General features: G+C 39.3%; 1 protein-coding gene across 1 annotated transcript in view; it reads right to left on the reverse strand.

Moving 5' to 3' along the window:
- knop1 (lysine-rich nucleolar protein 1) overlaps nt 1–3433 on the reverse strand; it is a 10757-nt gene extending 7324 nt beyond the window's left edge. Inside the window, exons 1-3 of the mRNA XM_037690197.1 lie at nt 3352–3433; nt 2922–2996; nt 176–244 (exon numbers count right to left, since the gene is read on the reverse strand). The gene's annotated coding sequence lies outside the window, so the exon portion shown is untranslated. The remainder of the gene's footprint in view (nt 1–175; nt 245–2921; nt 2997–3351) is intronic.
- Nucleotides 3434–9723: the final 6290 nt, after the last annotated feature.

The following is a 9723-nucleotide window of genomic DNA, read 5'->3' on the forward strand; positions in this document are numbered from 1 at the left end:
ATATATATATATATATATATATATAGATATATATATATATGTATTTACGATTTTTAGTTTGAAAATGGCATAATTAGGCTAATTAATAAGTAGTATTATTACAATAAAAACAATATTGAGTGCATTTCTACTAATAATAAGATCAGGTTGAACTAACAGGTGAATAAATACTGACCAAAGGACGATGCGGCTGCTTGGGCTGAGACTGCTGATCAATCTCTCTTTGCAGGGCCAGTCGCTTCTCCTGCAGCAAATCGAGCAGAAATGAGAATAATGTTCATTATGATGCACTGAAAACCAATATTTGTATTTAGTATATGCACTACACAGTCGAGTGTGTAGGATTGTTTACTCCTTCAGTTTCATTCTATGCTTAAAAAAAAACCATGAAACTGGGTTAGGTTTTGTAAAGTTGTATTTTACCATTTGTCACATCCTAGAATTGTCTGTCATTCAGATAAACAATGAAAAAATACAACACAATTTCTATAAAAACTTATTAAAAATATAAAAAATATGCTTCCTGTTCCCTTAAGGATCACAGTCTCTTGACTTTAGCTGCTACATGCAGGCCAAACAGTTTACTACTGTTCACTTGTTGCCTAAAAATCTGTGTTGGATGAATTGTTTTGTATAGTTTTGCAAAAAAAGCATGGGCCAAACTGCTTCTGTATTTGTTAGGGCTGCTGAACATATAAACTCATGGAGCGCAATAGCAATGTTGCAAAAGACTGCTTGGACTGCAACGAATCATAAGCTATAATATTTCAAGTACCATAATGACAATAATATATTTAGTCGATCCAACAGACTCTGGGTTTGATGTTCATACTTGGTTTTGATGAAAGTGAAAGAAGAGAAAGTGAGGAAACGTGGGTTTATTGCAACTAATGCAGTTTGTCTCTGTGCATTCCTGGTCAAATTTAGAGTCCACCAACTTTTCCTGGTCTGAACACATAACATCAGACTCAATAGGACATACAAGTCGAAATTGGACAAGAAGTGTTTGTTACTTATTTGTGATCGTCAACTTATTTATTAACCTTTATTTAACCAGGCAAACCCCAGTGAGATCACAGATCTCTTTTCAAGGGAGGCCTGGAGGCAACATGCACGTTTCTGACCTGTGGGAGGAAACCGGAGTACCTGGAGAAAGCCCACACAGGCACGGGAAGAACATGCAAACTGCACACAGAAAGACCCCAGGTCCAACCGGGGATTGAACCCAGGACCTTCTTGCTGTGAGGCAACAGCGCTAACCACTGAGCCGCCGTGCTGCCATACAACGCTGTCAACTTTAGGAAAACAAGCGACCGCAACATTATTCTTCTATATTGCAATGACAATATGAGTTGCCAGAAATAATGTTCACAACGCTCTCTATTATTTTATTAAGTTTTTTTTTAGGGGGGGGGGGGGGGGGGATTTTAGTGCATGTTTTTAAGCAATTGCACAGACCCATGTCAAGATTTTCTGCTTTTGAGAGCCTTCATGGGACATTTGTTACCAACACAATCTCCACATGAATTACTTTCTTGGCTATTTATAAGATGTTTGTCAAACGCTGGCTCTGTGACAGAGGAAGCACGATACAAACACTAGACCAGGGGTCTGCAACCTGCGGCTCTGGAGCCACATGCGGCTCTTTCAAACGTTGACCAAAACTGACACAAAAGTGAAATTTATCAGTAAAAAGGCAAAAAAGGATTAGTTCAGAAAGTTTTCCTGTCATTTCTTTTGTCAGTATGTGAACACTGCAACGAGTACAAGGAGTAAAACTTACTTTAACTTTATGCTTTTTTTCTTAATATGAGGAACTGTCTCCATCCATCCATCCATTATCTTTACCCGCTTCTTCCTTTTTGGGTCACAGGGGTCACTGGTGCCCATGTCCAGCTATCATTGTGCAAGAGGCGAGGGACACCCTGGACAGGTCTCCAGTCCATCACAGGGGCACAAAGAGACAAACGAGACAAACAACCATTCACTCTCTCACTCACACCTAGGGACAATTTAGAGTTACCAATCAGTCTAACATGCATGTTTTTGGTCTGTGGGAGGAAACCGGAGTACCTGGAGAAAACCCACACATGCACGGAGAGAACATGCAAACTCCACCCAGAAAAGCCAGGATTTGATCCTGGGTGACCAGCTGAGAGGCGGAAGCTCTACCAACTGCGACACTCTGCAGCATTGTCTGCATACCTTTAGATATCTTTAATTTAAAAAAAAAAAAGGTAAAATCTGATCCACCCCCCCTCTTTACCATAATTTGGTCTTTTTCTTTAATAAATGTTAAAATCAGGTCTCTCTTGTAAATGAGTCCTCAAGGCTCAATGGGATTTACCTGTCTAAATAAAGATTGAATGAAAAAAAAATGATTAGATTTTTTTGGGGGGCGGCTGTGGCTGAGTGGTTAGAGCAGTCGTCCTCCATTGCAAGAGTTGGGGGTTCGAATCCACATGCCGAAGTGTCCCTGGGCAAGACACTGAACCCCTCATAGCCTCTGATGTGTGTCCCATCGGTGTATGAATGTGATAAAGCTGTCTCTTTAGAATGATTTGTTCAATTAGCTTTGTAGAGATCTAGTAGAGTGCTGTGTGAATGGGTAAATGAGGACACAGATTGTAATGTAAAACGCTTTGAGTATCTTGCTTTTGCAATATAATGTCACCCCTACTGGCCACAAAAACCCCTCCAGCAAACCTGAAGTGGCTCAAGGGCCAACAGTTTATAACCACAGTTGTAGCAGGTTGTTGTGGCTCCAGACACGTTTATTGTAGTGAACAAAAGTGTAAAAATGGCTCTTTGGACCGTAAAGGTTGGAAAAAATAAAACTGCATTCAACTATCAGACTGTTTGGCAAGCTGAGCACATTATTATAAATAAAAAAACAAATGTTTGAAGAAACAAATCTTTACCTGGTCAATTGTTATCTCTGCAGGTTTGGGAACAGACCTTTCAGAAATAAAAATTACTTCATCTTCGGAATCCGTCTGAAAAGGTGAACACACGATCATGTTTTCAGCTAATTTAACACATTATTGTTTTATTTGACAGGAAACATGTTGGTTATATATGTGCTATTCGCAAACATTGTTTTATTAATACGTTACTATGTTCAAAGTTCAGGAGACGAGACAAGAACTGATTGATTCATACAATCAGCTGCAGAGTGAACTGACTCTTTGGTTACTTAGCTATGCTAGCAGCTAGCAAACCGCGGCTAAGCAGCGACTAAACCGTCAAACAATAAAATAATATACAACAGTGAGCCCGACAAGTCAGACTATAAGAACCAAAGTTACAGATTGTCTTACAAAATATTAATTGTATAGGCGGTTTTCCTACTTTGCACACTTTGTTGATTCACGTGGACGAGCGTTATCACTTTTCACCCGGAAGTAGTTTTTTCGTTTTCCTTTAGCAACGAGCAGGGGCGTCCTTAGCAACGAGCATGCGCAGTCAGGTTGTTCTTTTATTTCGAACAGAGGCGTTTATAGAATTTTTAAAAACCGGAAGAACAGCCATTATCTTCAAGTTATCTTAAATTTAAAATTTGTACAAGATGTGTTTCTCCTAATGTTAAATATATATGTGAGATTATTCAAAATAACTGCAACAGCATTACAAAACTGTTGCGTTATTTAATTCATTTCAATTCAAAAATACTTTATTAATCCAAGAGGGAAATTAAGTGTTGTCGTAGCTCATCATCCTGGTTTTATTCAAGAGTTGTTAGATGCTGATTGCTGTGGGAAGGAAGGATCTCCTGCAGCAAATACGAAGAATCTGGCCACAGATACCGATCTGTCCACCCAGATCCAGCTTGCTGTCAGATCCGGCTGGCCTCTTGGCCTGGGCAGCAGAGCAGCCCGAATGCCCTCCAGAACTCCTCCCAGAGCAATGGCCACTCCTCCCAGCAGTCTGCCGAGCTCCTCATCGCTGCAGACATCCAACTGTAGGTGCTGAGGGACGATCCTGTCCTTCCACTGTCATGAGCCGTGTTTCCTGCTAGTTCCAGGATCTCAGTGGTCAGGCACTTGAGCGCAGCTAGCAGGTAGATGAGAATGCGTCCACAGAACATCCTTTTCAACTCATTTGAGATTTGGGGCTGTAGTTGAGATATTATTTGAGCTTTTGAGATGTTTATCAGCTGCTGTTGGTTGTAGAAAACTGCCTTGTTGCCATGGTTACGCATCATAACAAATGTCCAAAACTAAAAAAAGTTTCAGTAAAAATCCTTCCAGCTGCACAGCATCTGATACCAGAGGAAACGATCATCCAAAAAAATGTGATTTACATCCAGAAAAAGAGGAATTAAAGTTTCTAAAAGCAAAATCTCAGAATGAAAGTAACAGAGCTGCTCCAACATGCAGCCACCTTGAGCGGCGCAATTCTAGAACGAAGTGTGTTATATACAGTAGGTGATGTTTGGTGATTATTTTCTGCTCTTTGATTTGTGGGATGTTTCTTGTTCTTACCTGCCTTAGGACAACGGATGAAAATTAGCTGTGGTTCTAACTCCATCATATTTACGTTGATGCTTACTGCCGATATGTTGATTAATATGCATTGTCCTAATTAAATAAATAAATTAAATTAAACTAAATTAAGACTTACTTGCTAAAAATAACCATGACTGTCAGTTTTATAGATTTTTATTATATTGTGTCTGCTCCTGTTGTCAGGGATCGCCACAGCAAGCCAACTCACACTAAGATCTGGCAGTGTTTTTACACCAGATGTCCTTCACAACCACAGATCACCAAGCCACCACAACGCTCTGTGTGGAGCAGAGAGCTGCTATCTTGGGTGCCCAGGGAGCAGCTGGCATTAAGGGCCTTGCTCAAGGGCCCAGAGTGGGGCAAAGGAGGGTGGAGGCAGGGTGCTTCACCTTTCCCACCCACTATTGATGTTGTTGGATTTGAGCCAGTGACTATTTGGAGGGAACTCTCTCATTTAGCAAAAAAAATCTAATCAATCACTGAACAGGTTTTAATAAAACATTCAAGATGGCTGCCACAGCTAACTGACTTTAGTAATAGTCAGAGTCAGAGATTCTTTATTGTCATTCGCACCTCATGTGGTACATGTGGTGGAGCAAAATTATGTACACAGGGTCCCAGTTACATCCAACAATAAAATGTAAAAGAAAAACAATGATAACATCTAAGATATGAACTAAGAACAACATCAACTAAATATACACTGAGCACTAATAGCATAAAGAAACATTACGTTGAACATCAACACAAACATGAACATGAGTCTGTGAGCAGATGAGCACGCATGAACACATCAACATTGAAACAGATCAGCAGCAACATTGAAACAGATCAGCAGCAGCATTGAAAGAGATCAGCAGCAACATGAAACAGTTCAGCAGCAACATGATGTGATTTTTTTCACAGTGATTATTCTGGTTAGAGATTCATGAGTCTAACAACCTCAGGGTAGAAGCTGTTACTCAGTCTAGTGGTTCTACACTTAATGCTCCTCAACCTCCTTCCTGAGGGGAGCGGGGCAAAAAGTGTGTGTGCTGGGTGAGTGGGGTCCTTCATGATGCAGGTGGCCCTCTTCCTGCATCTGGAGGTGTAGATATCTGTGATGGTGGGGAGGCTGACTCCAACAGACTTCTGTGCAGCCTTCACCACTCTCTGCAAAGCTTTTCTTTCTGCAGCTGTGCAGCCTCCATGCTACACGTTGATGTTGGAGCACAGGATGCTCTCCACTGCACACCTGTAGAAGGAGGTGAGGACTGAGCTTCCCAGACCAGCTCGCCTCAGCCGACTGAGGGAGTAGAGTCTCTGATGAACTTTCTTGATCAGGTTAGTGGTCTTGTTGCTCCAGCTGAGGTTGTCATTCATGTGTACACCCATGTACTTGTAGCTGGAGACCACTTCCACTGCAGATCCATTATGTTCAGGGGGGTGTAGATGTTTTTGTTCCTTCTGAAGTCCACAATCATCTCCTTTGTCTTCTTCACGTTGATGTGAAGGTTATTCTCTTTGCACCAGCTCACCAGGTGTTCCACCTCCACCGTGTTCCAACTTGCCTTCTTGTGCTTTGTTGTTCATATTCAGTCCTTTCGCTCAGGATATTTAGTCCTTGTGACAACCAGATGCGACCCGATTTTATGTGTTAAAGGTTTGAGTTGGTGTGCTGGGGCTCAGTTCTGGTCTTTACTTGTTTTCATTTTAAGCTGATGGCGTGGTATTTAGATGAGATTGTTTCATGACACCCAGTTCAACAAAATTACACATCTCTGAGGTCTAATTTCAATTTAATTTCACATTTATTTTTTTTAAAACTGTTCCAGAAGTTTGAATTTAGTTAGAGTCAACTTAAAGCCTTATTAGATACTTATCTAGCTTAAATTTTGAGTCATGTTTTTTGAGTCTGTTGGAGCTAGACATGTATTGGAGATGACTAAGCACAAATGTTCTATAAAATGTATGTGTGATGAAATGCTGCATATAATCCAGTTTATCATGGCTTAAACCTTTTGTTTTTGTCTGGGTTCCTCTGTCATCATCTCAGCTTCATTCAGCCACAGACCTTTAGTCACCTGCAGCCCTGCAGATTTTCACACAGCTTTTAATAGCTTTAAATTCAGCCAGTATGCCTTTTACATAACTTGTTTTTTTCCACATCATATCATTTTAAACTGGGCTTTAACTTGCAGATTGGTCTAAAATAACTTCTCCATGTGGGTTGCCTTCAACCTCAGCTTCCAGAACCAACTGTTATCTCATTTTCCATCTTTAGCCTCCAGCAACTCCTGCAGGGTAATGACTCACGTAAATAAATAGAAGGGTTACTTTTAAAACACTCCCACGTGCAAGGAGGAATTTGGCTATTTTGGACATTTTGAGCCATGATGTAATTTGGCTCAAAGCTCAGCATGGCTCACAGTTTCTAGATTGGCTGAGAATGCACTTTGAACTAATAACCTGAAATATTGGTCTAATTCTTAGACGTTTTAAAAGTCCAGCTTTATTTTTTCTCTCGGTTGAAAGCAAAAATGTATTTACTTGTGTCTGTATGTGTGTGCATTTGTGCATGCTCATGTGTCTGTAGCATTGGCATAATATCTCACAAAGTACACTTTAGATGTTTAAATGAAACTCTCAGAATCTAATCATCAAGCTGATTAACTTTTGGATTCAGCCCCATTCAAGATGGCTGCCACAGTGAATTTAGCAAACACATAAATGTCAGTAACTCAAGCATTTTTACAGAAACTGTGCTACAATTTGGCGCTGTAATAACTGAGAGTCCCAAAACGTAGTCTGAGCTCTACACTTTGTGCAACACCTTCCTTGGCTAAATGTTTTGTCATTAACTTTTAAAGTGAACACTTGACTGTTAGCAAAATATCTCGTGAACCACTAGACAGATTTTAGTGAAACTCTCAAAGAAAAACCATTGTTTGAACATTTAAACCTCTTTGATATTTGAAGTCAATCCGATTCAAGATGGCCACCACAGCTAACTGACCTCTGTCAACACATAAAGGCTATAACTCAATCAGTTTTACCAACACTGAGCTCAAATTAGTTGTGGTAGTAGGTCATCCCCAACACATATTTTGAGAACTAACACATCTTGCAAGATATCACAATACTGCGTGAGGGTTTGCAAAACTCAGTGGCTCCTAACCTGGTCCCTGAGGAACACCATCCTGCATGTTTTGTTGTTCCTTTGCTCCAGCACACCTGATTTGAATGAACGTTTGATTAACAGGCTTCTGCTGAACTTCAGGAAGTTATTAAAGCACTGAACAAGGTGTGTTGGAGCAGAGAAACAACTTAAACATACAGGATGGTGTTCCTCAAGGACCAGTGTTGGGAACCACTAGTTTATAAGGTCCAACCAAAACAGCATTAACTCTGTTCCTTCTCAACACAAGATGATCTTAGTTTAAAACGTTGACATGAAAGGCAACAGGTGACATACAATCATTCCTTTATTTGTAACAGTTATAGAATGATACTATATATAAACAAACATTTGGTCAAATGCCGGCCCCTTTTTAAAGCCATCTTCTCATAAAACTTCTTATATGGTGATTTTTTTATTATTATTTAGAAAAGAAAAATGTGTAGAAACTGTTTTTTTTCCCTGTAGTATTTTTTTTTTCTCAATTGTTTTGTTTGAATAAACACAACCATTCCAGGTAATGGATAAATAATTACTGCAGCAGATTTTAAAGCTGCATCATGAAAACTTGCAGAACCAAACTGTGAAGTCAACAAAACCAGACGTTTGACAGAAACTGTGCACAGATGTATTTGACAATTTGTGCAAGTCACGTTACAAACATTCAGGTCACGCTGCCATCAAACAGTGACAGTTGTCGAAAGCATCCTAAAGTGCTTTTTTCACATTCTTAACAATTTAAAAGACAGTTACACAAGGTTTTTACACAATTATCCCATATTTTTATTGTACAATATAAAAACAAACACCTGAACGCACAGACATTATTGATAATTCAGTTATTTAGTTTATAGGAATATACACAACAATGCAGTAACTAAATTAGCTGTCCTGTGTTGAGTCATCTGTTGCCACGGTGACGGAAATAAGTAAAATTATACAGATGAATAGGAGGAGACTTTTCAAACAGTGGTTTAAACAGCTGTCTTCAACTTGAGTTAAAAGTATAAGTTTATAGAAAAACACATATAAAATGTTTGCAGTTCACATTTTAGGGTGACCAAATGCTTTCTTTTAATATTTCCAGCAATCAAAGCATAAATAAATTAGAAATGCTAAAAGTGGAAATAGTAAAAGTAAGGAAACCCGAGAGCACATTACATGGATGGATTTTATACAGAAGATGAGGGCTAACATCTCTGAACTCTGAAAACCAAAAGGACAGCCATGGCTCTAATCCTCGCTCGTATCTTTAAGTCTCACATGTTCAATAATTTGGTTTAAAGGAGATGACAAAGAACCTGAAAATAGCTTGTCTCCTCCGATGTTTCAGGCACTTCTGAGGGATCGTCTAACACTCCAGCTGTGTAAGTGGTGCACGTTTAAAGCTAAAATGTTCAAGGAGGTCCAAGAAGCTACTAGAAATGTTCTCATTTGATTGTTTTTCAATGAAAATTAATGATAGCTTTAAAAGGGACAGTCTGGTCATTTTTGAAGTAATGTTCTGACAAATAAATATAGTACTTTATCAGTGATAACATCCATCATCGAGTACGGAGAAAAAGGACATATATAGAAGTCCCTCGCTATATTCACGATTTGTTTATCGCGGACTCCCTCTATCGTGGTTTTTCAAAATAAGAGTGGACATGACACGCAATTGGCTGATTGATGGATGAGCCGCACCATCGGCATGGAATTTTAAAAAAAAATAAATTATTTGAAATTATTTAGCACCTGATGCACCTTTGTGCAGCCCACACTGCAGGATAAACTTCCTGCTGCAGCTGATCAGCTGTTCTCCATGCAGCGCAGAGAAGTGGGCGTGGCCAAGAGCGATCAGGGAGCTGAAGTCATGACGTTCTGTGCTCTTTTAGAGCGTTTAGAGTTTAGAAACATTGTTTAGAATATTGCAAGAGTGTGGGAAGGGTTTAAAACACCTAAATATATATTTATACATTTTTTCAAAACCTTTATTTTACCAGAATAAAAAACCCATTGAGATTAAAAACCTCTTTTTCAAGAAAGACCTGCAAATATATATATATAAATTATATA

Source organism: Nematolebias whitei, chromosome 16 (assembly GCF_014905685.2).
Source record: "Nematolebias whitei isolate Nwh7 chromosome 16, NemWhi1, whole genome shotgun sequence".
Taxonomy (NCBI): Eukaryota; Metazoa; Chordata; class Actinopteri; order Cyprinodontiformes; family Rivulidae; genus Nematolebias; species Nematolebias whitei.